The sequence below is a fragment of the Ahaetulla prasina genome, chromosome 3 (assembly GCF_028640845.1).
Source record: "Ahaetulla prasina isolate Xishuangbanna chromosome 3, ASM2864084v1, whole genome shotgun sequence".
NCBI lineage: Eukaryota > Metazoa > Chordata > Lepidosauria > Squamata > Colubridae > Ahaetulla > Ahaetulla prasina.
Genome location: NC_080541.1, coordinates 231,783,969 through 231,796,445, shown reverse-complemented (window position 1 = coordinate 231,796,445; position 12,477 = coordinate 231,783,969). Strand labels below are relative to the sequence as shown.

The following is a 12,477-nucleotide window of genomic DNA, read 5'->3' as shown; positions in this document are numbered from 1 at the left end:
AGGGCCAGGGTTAAACCTCTAGCATGTCTTCTGGAATGCTAGCAAACACACACACCTCCATGGCTTTGTGTGCTCCACAACTTCTTTTCAGTTCCCTTATCTTAGTCTTTGATGAAAGCTACTGGGTCCAAGAAAGGAACCCTGAGGTGCCCTGCTACGTATCCCATGTAGACCACTAAGGTCTGAATGTTGTCCCCAGTCATTCAGTCAACTGCAAATCCATCTGGAAACGAGGCTATCCATCTGTCACTGTTCCGGTTTATCAGGAAGTCTCTAGTCTACTTTATCAAATGAAGTCTAAGCATGGGGCTTCGTTCCCTTAGTCCACCAATCAAGTCACATTGTCAAACAAGTTAATTTCATTTAAATTAATTTAAAGAAAACAGTAAGATTTGTCGGCTCCCATATAACACCAATCCTGCGCAGGCTGCACTGGCTACCTGTGGTCTTCCGAGTGCACTTCAAGGTGTTGGTTATCACCTTTAAAGCGCTCCATGGCATAGGACCGGGATATCTTTGGGACCGCCTTCTGCTACCACATGCCTCCCACCGACCGGTACGCTCCCATAGAGAGGGTCTCCTCAGGGTGCCGTCAGCCAAACAGTGTCGGCTGGCGACCCCCAGGGGGAGAGCCTTCTCTGTGGGGGCACCTACCCTCTGGAACGAGCTTCCCCCAAGACTTCGACAACTTCCTGACCTCCGGACTTTTCGCCGCGAGCTGAAGACGTACCTATTCTTCCGAGCAGGACTGGCTTGATAGGGGTTTTTAATTTGTTTTAAAAGGGGTTTATTTTATATTTATATTATGTATTTTATATTTAAATTTAGGCCTTATCGAATAAGTTTCGATAGTTTTTATTGTAATATATTGTATTGTTTTACTTGGCTGTTCACCGCCCTGTGTCCTTCGGGAGAAGGGCGGTATAAAAATTAAAATATTATTATTATTATTATTATTATTATTATTATTATTATTATTATTATTATTATTATTATTATTATTATCATCATCATCATCATCATCATTATATTTTCTAGGATTTTCCTGGGTGTTGATGTCAAGCTGATTGGCCTTCTTTTGCTGTGTCTGCTTCCTCCCCCCGCCCTTCTTGGAATATGGGAGCAAGACTGTCTCTTTCTTCTCCCATCTTCTGTGCTTCTCTATGCAGAGTTCAGTCCCTTGCTCAGCAGTGATATCCAACTTTGTGTGTGTGTGTGATCCATCTAGTGCAGAACTGAATTGGCTTAAAACACATGCCTACAACCACATCATTATTGCTTCTTTTCCCTTAATATTTATCTAAACACTTTCAACAGGGTTTTCATTCTTGGTGTTATGGATTCTCGTACAGGTGTCACAGGAATAATAAAGTTGGAAGGGTGAAGGGTTAACATTTTGTTCATCATCATGTACATATTTTGGAATGAGGGCAACGCTCTTATCTTGAATGGCAAACCTCATTTAAGCAGCATTCCCAGCATATACAAGGATACAGGATGATACAAACTGTAACCCTGAAATATTTGTTGCTTTTACCTCTTTTGCGCACATGCACATACATGCATATTTACACGAAAGCCAATGATGTAATTACTAACCAATTATTGTGCCTTGGAGATTCATTAGCCAATAATGAAGTAACACATATGTTAGCTAAGCTGAGCTAGTTATGAAAAGCTATATAAACTTTGTGTAATGCTCAATAAGCTGCTGTTGATTCTGGACATTGTTTACTGTTGATTCTATGGATTCTTTATGCTGTTGATTCTTCAATAAACTTTGTTACCGATTCTGGAAAAAGTCTGATTCATCATCTTCAGGCTTCGGGTCGTTTCAACAGAAGGGATCCTCAAGGTCTTCTAGTCCAAGCCCATGCCGGGCAAATGGCTGTCCAATCTCTTCTTAAAAACCTCCAGTGATGGAGCACCCACAACTTCTGGTGGCAAGCCGTTCCATTGGTTGTTTTCACTGTCAGGAAATTTCTTAGTTCTAGGTTGGATCTTTGGTAAGATTCCATCCATTATTTCTTGTTCTGCGTTCAGGTGCTTGGAGAACAGATTGTCTCTTTCTTCTTTGTGACAGCCCATCCCCATAGGAAGACTGCTGTCCTATCCCAGTCCTCACACAAAGCACAAGTGGAGTGTGTTTATTTCACACAACCAACCCTGTAATCATTCCCCACTCCCAACTCTGTGAGAAGTCTTTTTAAAGGCAATGGAAGAAACCAAGCCACAGCCTCTTTTGTGCCTAAGGCATGGGAACAGCACTGGTGGAACAACAGCCCTCATGGTGCTCAGAGTTGAAGATGTAGCCAAGGCAAACAAGAGTTCAAGGTGCAACAGAGACAACACAACTCCAGCTGGTTCCAGACAATGGCAACTTGGCGTCAATGGGCTCAAGGCACAATGAAAGCAACACAGTCTCCAATGAGTTCAAGGCACAAGGAAGGCATGACGACCCGGGGCAAGACATGGAGGCAACACAGCCAGCTGATAGTTCGAACTCCTCGTTATTGCCCCAACTTTCCCCCAAACGGTTCCATGTTTATGGCAGGTCCCGGAGCAAAGCACTCACACACCTCCAGTAGCCTCTGGCTGAGCAAAAAAACGTTAGCAGGACAGCTTCAAGGCAGTCCAGCGAGGCAAAGGGACAGGGCAGCAATAAGTCCAGTGAACTCCAGACGTTGGCAACAGCACACAAAACTCCATGAATTCAGTGCTTCTTCCCAACAAGGCTCATCCCCACAGCGTCTCAAAGTCTCAGTCTCAGGTGTGCCTTCTGAAGAGGGGTGAGACGCTCTCCTCCCGAGTTGTTGGGTCAACCTGCGCTGCCCCCACCTCTTCTCCACTCTCTGTGCTTGTGGTTCAGGCTTGTCACCTGGGCTCCATCACTCCTCCTCTTCACTGCCTGCCCTCTCTTCCCCTCTCTCGATTGTCCTGCCCCTGTTCTTCCCTGCTGGCAAGCCATCCCAGGCCTGAGAGACCTGGGGCTGTCTTGTCCTGCTCCTCTCCGCATTCTTCCAGAGCCAACAAGGCCGCACCCTTTACTTCCATCAGCCCCAGCTCCAGCTCATCCACCTCTGCAGACTCAGGCTCTGATGGGGCCATGATAGAAGGCAAACTGATTTCAATGGGTTCAAGGCCCAACAACGACAATACAAAACCAGAAGTTCAAGGCCCAATGGAGGCATCAATGGGTTCAAGACGCAACGATGGCAACATGGTCATGTCCAACTCAATGAGTTCAAGGCAACGGTCTAGAGTATTCAGAGATGGCCAGATTACGTAGCATTGTGTCCAACTACCTCCAGGCTTCAAATGGCAAAGTAAACAGGTGTTGATTGGTGTGTCTCATTAGAAGAGGAGAGGCTGCCTCCTCGTGACAAGCCTCACTGACCTCCTTTGCGCCTTTCTCTGCTCAGCTATAAATGACCTTTGATCAAGCAGGGGTAGCAATTCTTCCTCTCCTCTGCTGGCTGGCTGCAGCTGCGCTTCTCCTCCTGCCTGCACAGCCGACTGTTTGTCTGGCCACTCTCTCTCTGATTTCCCAAACGTTCCTAGCATAGCTCCATCACAACCATCCTGTCCTGCTACAGAGCCTTCCACATACCCTCAGTGCTCCGCATAGTCCTTGTCAGCCATCCCAACTGCTATCAGGCTAGATCAGGGGTGTCCAAACTACGGCCCGCGGGCCGTCAGTTTTTATTGGCCCGCAGCAAATTCTGAAAGTATAATTTAATATGGCCCTTTTCGCGCTGCGAGGCTCGCGGCTCCTCCCCATGGGCGGGGAATAATGAAGGGAGGGGGCGGAGGAGGCGGTGAGCGGGAAAGAGGCTGCTGGTCGTGCCTGACCCCAGCAGTTCTACCCTCGCCTTCCTCGGGCCGCCTGGTGAGGCTCCTCACGCCTCCCCATGTCGGACACGCATGGCGGCAGTGACAGCCATCGAGAAACAGGTGAGGAGGCGGCGAGCGGGAAAGAGGCTGCTGGCCGTGCCCAACCCCAGCAGTTCTATCCTCGCCTTCCTCGGGCCGCCTGGTGAGGCTCCTCGCGCCTCCACCCCTTGGGCATGGAATAACGAAGGGAGGGGGCGGAGGAGGCGGCGGCAAGCGGGAAAGAGGCTGCTGGCCGTGCCCGACCCCAGCAGTTCTATCCTCGCCTTCCTCGGGCCGCCTGGTGAGGCTCCTCGCGCCTCCACCCCTTGGGCATGGAATAACGAAGGGAGGGGGCGGAGGAGGCGGCGGCAAGCGGGAAAGTGGCTGCTGGCCGTGCCCGATCCCAGCAGTTCTAGCCTCGCCTTCCTCGGGCCGCCTGGTGAGGCTCCTCGCGCCTCCACCCCTTGGGCATGGAATAACGAAGGGAGGGGGCGGAGGAGGCGGCAAGCGGGAAAGTGGCTGCTGGCCGTGCCCGACCCCAGCAGTTCTAGCCTCGCCTTCCTCGGGCCGCCTGGTGAGGCTCCTCGCGCCTCCACCCCTTGGGCATGGAATAACGAAGGGAGGGGGCGGAGGCGGTGGCAGCGGAAAGAGGCTGCTGGCCGTGCCCGACCCCAGCAGTTCTAGCCTCGCCTCGGCCGCCTGGTGAGGCTCCTCGCGCCTCCACCCCTTGGGCAGGGAATAACGAAGGGAGTTTCAAGTTCATACCAAATACAAAACAAAAGCCAAGATCAGGGGTGTCCAAACTTGGTCTCTTTAAGACTTGTGGACTTCAATTCCCAGAGTTCTCCCAGGACTCTGGGAGTTGAAGTCCACAAGTCTTAAGGGACCAAGTTTGGACACCCCTGTTCTATGCCCATAGCCACATCCACTCAGTCACATGAGCAGTTAGCCACGCCTACCAGTCACATGACCACCAAGCCACACCCCAAAATAAGCCACGCCCAAAGAACTGGTACAAAAAAATTTCACACCCCTCCCCCACCCCCCGTGGCCCGGGCCTTTGCTTATTTTTCTGTATTTGGCCCTCACTCAAAAAACTTTGGACACCCCTGGGCTAGATGTACCCAGTTCTTGCAACCTTTCATCATATGTTTTAGCTCTTAGTCCCCTAATCATCTTTGTTCCTCTTCTCTGTACTCTTTCTAGAAGCTCTGCATAATTTTTATATTTTGGTTACCACAATTGGATGCAAAATTCCAGTTGGGGTCTTACTAAAGGGTCATTTCATGTCAAGTGATACGATTTCAGGAAAGTGCACAGGTCGACCATCACGGATTTTGATGAAATTGGGTATGAACATGCACACACGTCCCCAATGAACACTGGTAAAGTGTTATGTTTCCTGATGCAATACTTGTGGTGATATAGTCATTTGTATGATCCCATAACGCAGCCTTCGACAGTATGATTGAGATTTCAGCAACTTTGAGGCATAATATCTCCGGCAATATTTTGTTGAGAGAAACAAAACTTGGCCATCTTGTACGACTTGTTGTGCTCTATTAAAACAAAATAATAAAAACATTCTCATGAGCGATCTCCATCTAGATAATTGGGAGCAAAATTGGCCAAAAATGACTGACGTGAAAAAAGGGTAAATTTTGGCTTCTTATATCTCTGGAAGGAAAGGTATGAAACGTGAAACTTTGTGCGTAATAACTTAGCAACACAAGGTTGTCGAATATAAAATTTCATTCTCCTGCTGCTTTTCAATAATAATAATATAATAATAACAACAAAGTTGGAAGGGACCTTGGAGGCCTTCTAGTCCAACCCCCTGCCCAGGCAGGAAACCTACACCATCTCAGACAGATGGTTATCCAACATTTTCTTAAAAATTTCCAGCGTTGGAGCATTCACAACTTCTGCAGGCAAGTCGTTCCACTTATTAATTGTTCTGTCAGGAAATTTCTCCTTAGTTCTAAGTTGCTTCTTTCCTTGATCAGTTTCCACCCATTTCTTCTTGTTCTACCCTCAGGTGCTTTGGAGAACAGCCTGACTCCCTCTTCTTTGTGGCAACCCCTGAGATATTGGAAGACTGCCATCATGTCTCCCCTAGTCCTTCTTTTTATTAAACTAGACATACCCAGTTCCTGCAACCGTTCTTCATGTTTTAGCCTCCAGTCCCCTAATCATCTTTGTTGCTCTTCTCTGCACTCTTTCTAGAGTCTCAACATCTTTTTTACATCGTGGCGACCAAAACTGGATGCAATATTCCAAGTGTGGCCTTACCAAGGCATTATAAAGTGGCACTAACACTTCACGTGATCTTGATTCTATCCCTCTGTTTATGCAGCCCAGAACTGTGTTGGCTTTTTTAACAGCTGCTGCACACTGCTGGCTCATATCTAAATGGTTATCCACTAGGACTCCAAGATCCCTCTCACAGGTACTACTATTGAGCAAGGTACCACATATACGGTACCTGTGCATTTTGGTTTTTTTGCCTAAATGTAGAACCTTACTTTTTTCACTGTTGAATTTCATTTTGTTAGATAGCGCCCAATGTTCAAGTCTGTCAAGATCTTTCTGTAACTTGAGCCTATCTTCTGGAGTGTTGGCTATTCCTGCCAGCTTGGTGTCATCTGCAAATTTGATGAGTTCCCCATCTAACGAGCGGTCCAAGCCATATATCGAGATGTTGAAGAGTACTGGGCCTAAAACAGAGCCTTGGGGTACTCCACTGCATACTTCCCTCCATGTGGATGTAGTTCCGTTGAGGACTACACATTGAGTGCGGTTGGTCAGCCAGTTACGAATCCATCTGGTGGTGGTGCTGTCTAACCCACATTTTTCTACTTTATCTAGTATTAGGTTATGGCCTACTTTATCAAATGCTTTACTGAAGTCCTGAAATTATATCGACAGCATTCCTCTGGTCTACTAATTTTGTCACTTTGTCAAAAAATGCAATAAGATTAGTCTGGCATGATCTGTTTTTGACAAACCCATGTTGGCTTTTGGTTATTACTTTATTTGCTTCTAGGTGTTCGGTGATTCCTTGCTTGATTATCTTTTCCACAATCTTCCCCGGTATTGAGGTCAGGCTGATAGGTCTTTAGTTTCCTGGATCTGTTTTTTTCCCTTTTTTGAAGATGGGAACTACATCAGCTCTTTTCCAGTCCTGTGGACTACATCAGCTCTTTTCCAGTCCTCTGGGCTCCAGGATCTTTGAAAGATATAGTTCAGTGGTTCTGAGATCACGTCTGCCAGTTCCTTCAGAACCTTGGGGTGTAATCCATCCGGTCCTGGTGATTTGAACTCGTCTAGGGTAGACAGGTATTCACTTACCGTTTTCTTCCCTATTTTAACTTGTGTTTCTAATCTGTTTTTTGTGGTACTGTTTTTGATAGGTTGGATTTTTTTTTCCTTTTGTGTAGAGACAGATGCAAAATATGAGTTAAGTAGATCTGCTTTCTCCCTGTTGCTTGTCATCTTCTTGCCACTTTCTCCCAGCAATGGGCCAATTGTTTCCTTGACTTTTTTCTTGTTTTTAACATGTTGGAAGAAGCTTTTTTTGTTATTTTTTACTTTTGTCGCTAGCCTTTGTTCATTGTGAGCCTTAGCTTTCCTCACTTCATCTTTACAGGCTCGAGCTATTTGCTGATATTCTGCCTTAGTTATTTGCCCCTCTTTCCACTTTTTATATTTGTCCTTTTTGTCTTTCAATTTGTCAGATAGTTCTTTATGCATCCATGCTGGTTTCTTTTGAGATCTACTATTTTTCTTCTTCATTGGTATTGTGTTAGACTGTGCTTTTATAATCTCACTTTTCAAAATTTCCCAAGCTTCTTGAGTTGTTTTCCCCCTGAGGATTCTCATCCATTGAATCCTTCTCAAGCTCTCTCTAAGTTTATTGAAATTAGCTCTCTTAAAGTCCAAGACTCTAGTTTGACTTTGTTCTACTACTTGTATTTGCTTAATGTCGAATTCCAATATTGTGTGGTCACTTGCCGCCAAGGTTCCTGTAGCTTCAACACCTTCTATCATTTCATCTCTGTTAGTGAGAATTAAGTCCAATATGGCTGATCCTTGTCGCCTTCTCTATTTTTGGGAAACAAAGTTGTCTGCTAGGTTTGTTAGGAACCTGTTGGATCTTCCACTTGGTGCAGAGTTTGTTTCCCAGTTGATGTCAGGGTAGTTAAAATCCCCCATTACTACTGTGATGTGCTTCCTACATACCTTAGTTAGCTGACTAGCAAAAAGTTCATCTACTTCCTCTGTTTGGTTGGGTGGCCTATAGTATAGACCTATGGCAATATCGTTTTCACCCCTTTATATTGACCCAAATACATTCAAGATGATTTTCATCATTGTTGTGCTCTATTTCTGTAGAGATGTAGTTATTTCTTATATATAGTGCAACTCCACCTCCTCTTTTATTTGGTCTATTTCTTTTAAATAATTTATATCCCTCTAGCTGTATGTTCCATTTGTCAGTTTCATCCCACCAAGTTTCCGTAATGGCAACAATATCATATCTACCCTCATTTACTTGGATTTCTAATTCACCCTGTTTATTCCTCATACTCTGTGCATTGGTGTATAGACATTTGAGTCCATTTGGATTGATCTTGTGTTTACTGTCTACATAACCTGTGTTGACTGCCCCTACTTTCTTGCCACCTGTTGGTTTAGTGCACATGGTACGGCACTCACTGTTAAATGCTTGGTTTTGCTTGATAGCATGGTTGATAGTCTTACCCATACAGACATCTATGTTACATGCACTGATAACCCTTTTAGTTTTCGATTGCTGGGGACAGAAATTTTCTATATCAGTTAATTCTCTGTCCCCACTGTTCAGTTTAAATGTTTATCCAGAAAATCTGTGAATGTATTGCTGAGTAACTCAGTCCCTTTCTTTGATGGATGCAATCCATCTCTTTTGTACAATTTTTCATTGGACCAGTTGCAGACATCATGACTAATAAAACCAAAGCCTTCCCTTTTACACCACTCCTTTAGCCACACATTAAACTCCAATGTTAATAGTTTAAATAGATTATAAATAGAATAGATTAATAGTACTGCAGACTTAGTAAATAGTTTGACATTGTTGAGGGAATTATTTGTTTAGCAGAGTGATGGCATTCGGGAAAAAACTGTTCTTGTGTCTAGTTGTTCTGGTGTGCAGTGTTCTATAGTGTCATTTTGAGGGCAGGAGTTGAAACAGTTTATGTCCAGGATGTAAATGGTCTGTAAATGGTCTGTTTTCACAGCCCTCTTTTTGACTCATGCAGTATACAGGTCCTCAATGGAAGGCAGGTTGGTAGCAATTGTTTTTTCTGCAGTTCTAATTATCCTCTGAAGTCTGTGTCTGTCTTGTTGGGTTGCGGAACCAAACCAGACAGTTCTAGAGGTGCAGATGACAGACTCAATAATTCCTCTGTGGAACTGTATCAGCAGCTCCTTGGGTAGTTTGAGCTTTCTGAGTTGACGCAGAAAGAACATTCTTGTTGTCCTTTTTCGATGACATTTTTGATGTTAGCTGTCCATTTTAGATCTTGCGATATGGTAGAACCTAGAAATTTGAAGGTCTCTACTGTTGATAATGTGTTGTCTAGTATTGTAAGAGGTGGAAGAATGGAAGGGTTTTTCCTAAAGTCTACCATTTTTACAGTTTTGAGTGTGTCCAATTCCAGATTGTTCCGGTCGCACCACGAGGCTAGTTGTTCAACCTCCTGTCTGTATGAGGATTAATCATTGTCTCGAATGAGACCGATCACTGTTGTATCATCTGCAAACTTCAGTAGTTTAATTGTTAGAGATGCAGTCATTGGTATACAGAGAGAAGTGGGGAGAGCACACAGCCTTGGGGGTCCCTGTGCTAATTGTACAGGTATCTGATGTGATTCTCCTTAGCTTCACTTCCTGCTTCCAGTTTGTTAGGAAGCTTATGATCCACTTATAAGTGTGTTCAGGTACCTGTAGCTGATTTAGCTTAGTTAGAAGTGTCTGGAATGATAGTACTGAATGCTGAATTAAAGTCTACAAAGAGAACCCTTGCGTAAGTCTTTGGAGATTCAAGATGTTGTAGGATGTAGTGCAGAGCCATATTAACAACATCATCTGTTGATCTATTTGCTCGGTATGCAAATTGCAAGGGGTCTAACAGCGGATACGTGATGGTTTTCAAGTGGGACAGCACTAGCCTTTCAAAGGTTTTCATGACTACAGATGTTACAGCAACTGGTCCGTAATCATTTAGTTCCTTGATGGTGGGCTTCTTCAGCACTGGGATGGTAGTAGAGCATTTGAAGCAAGAAGGAACATAGTACATCTCTAGGGATTTATTGAAGATACGGGCCAATTGGTCAGCACAGACCTTTCAGCAAGAAGGAATTATCTTGTCTGGGCCTATAGCTTTTCCTGGCTTTTGTCTGTGAAATAGGTCTTGCGCTTCCTTTTCTGTGATCACTAGGAGTTGTGAACCCAATGAGATGGGGTCAGTTGTAGGAGGCTTGGCTGTTGGTGGTGTGTCTGAGATGGGGGTTGTAGAGATAGGTGGCTGTAGTTTCCTTTCAAACCTGCAGTAAAACACATTCAGGTCATCTGCCAGTTGTTGATTTCCTTCAGCCTGGGAAGGAGGTTTGCCGTAGCCGGTGATATATTTCCATATGTCTGCTGGTTCATTTGTTGAGAACTGATTCTTTAGCTTTTCAGAGTAGCTTCTTTCTGCTGCTCTGATCTCCCTTGTTAATACATTTCTGGCCTGATTGTACAGCATTTTATCATTTTTTCAGTAGGCTTCCTCTTTGGAACAACGTAGCTGTTTAAGTTTAGCTGTGAACCAAGGTTTGTTGTTACTGTATATTCGCAAGTTCTGGTGGTACACATAGGTCTTCACACATAGGTCTTCTCTGTGAGTTCTCTTAAGTCTGCAGAGGTACTTTCAAAAACATTCCAATCAGTGCAATTAAGGCAGGCTGTAGCTTTAACTTTGCCTCCTCCATCCAGGTCTTCACTAATTTAATGGTTGGTTTTGTGGTTTTAAGTCTTTGCCTCTAAGCAGATACAAGGTGAATCATGCAATGATCAGAGTGTTCCACAGCTGCTTGTGGTAAGGACCGATAGGCATCTTTTAGTGTTGTGTAGCAATGGTCTAAAGTATTCTTGCCTCTAGTGGGACAACTGACATGCTGAAAGTATTTTGGTAGCTCTTTCCTTAAGTTTGCCTTGTTTAGATCTCCCAAAATAATGGTCAGTGAATCAGGGTATTAGGTTTCAGCCTCCATAATTTGGTCAGCTAGAGTTCATAATGCCTTGTTTACACAGGTTGGTCATACAACATAAACAGCAATTAGAAGAGATGAGGAAAATTCATGAGGCGAATAGTATGGTTTGCAGTTGATAATTACTTTCTCTAGGTTTTCATCACAGAATTTGTATATTATAGTTATATCCTGAGACCAGCTGTTGATATGTAAACATAAGCCTCCTCCCTTTTTTTTACCAGATCTTTCTGCAATTCTGTCTGATCGTGAATCTGAAACCCTGGAATATGCAGGCTGCTATCTTCAATTGATTCATTTAACCAGCTTCTTTCAAAACGTAGATATATTTAATTCCGTGAATGTTTCTGTTTCAAAAATTTGACAGATCTGTTGCCGTCAGTATTTGGTCGGTTGATGGTCACTGGAGGCTGGCTTGAGCAGCCAAATGTTTAGTCGTGCCACCAACTCCATCGCATGGTGATTTGGTGAAACAAAATCATGGTGAAACATTCACGGACTTAAATATATATACGTTCCAAAAGAAGAAATCGAAGAAAGCAGGATGCTGCAAGAAGATGGAAAGTTAGCAGCATAATAGCTGGCACAAGAGATCATCACCAGTTTGTGCCACTTGATTCAAATTCAATTTCTGTCAGCAAAGTCTCAAATGACACGATTAACTTTGTAGCCAAATTGTCCAATACCGTTGATCCAAATTTAAAATTGGCCAACCTATTTCCCAGTTGTTATGTTGCCTCCATTTATGACAAAAAATGGTGGGTAGCCAACGTTGTGGAAATTTCGATCGAACAAAATGATGCGTTGGTAACATTTATTCATCCGTGAGGCCCAGCTCATCTATTTTATTGGCCTGAAAGACAAGATGTTTGTTGGGTTCCAGAACCACATCTTAGTTGTGTGCTTCCAGCGCCTTCAGTTACATCGTCAGGTCAACTGTATCAATTCCCAGAAGCGATGCTAAAGAATGTGGCATGTAAATTCAATAATACATAAGCGATCGTTGGAATTTGGCAGTTCATACGAACGATATGGACTTTGGCTTGGAAATCATATAAGATACCCACTTTAGGCTTGGGAACCTAGGATAACCTGCCCAATCGGCAGCTTGGGAACCAGAGAGATACCCACACAAGGCTTTGGAACCTCAAGGAAGAACCAAACTACAGGCTTGGGATCCTGAACTAAGAAACCCACCCGTGGCTGGTATTGTATGGCTATCAGGTGTGCCCCCTATGGCGATGGGGTTGCTGGGTCAAGTGCCTGAACTGGTAATGACAATGTCACCATGGACCAACGCAACATAATA

At 44.3% G+C, this 12,477-nt stretch overlaps 1 protein-coding gene across 1 annotated transcript in view; it reads right to left on the bottom strand.

Moving 5' to 3' along the window:
- The window catches only part of LOC131195107 (cohesin subunit SA-3-like), a 94,107-nt gene that overhangs the window by 29,261 nt on the left and 52,369 nt on the right, over nucleotides 1–12,477 (bottom strand). The gene's annotated exons all lie outside the window — the stretch shown is intronic.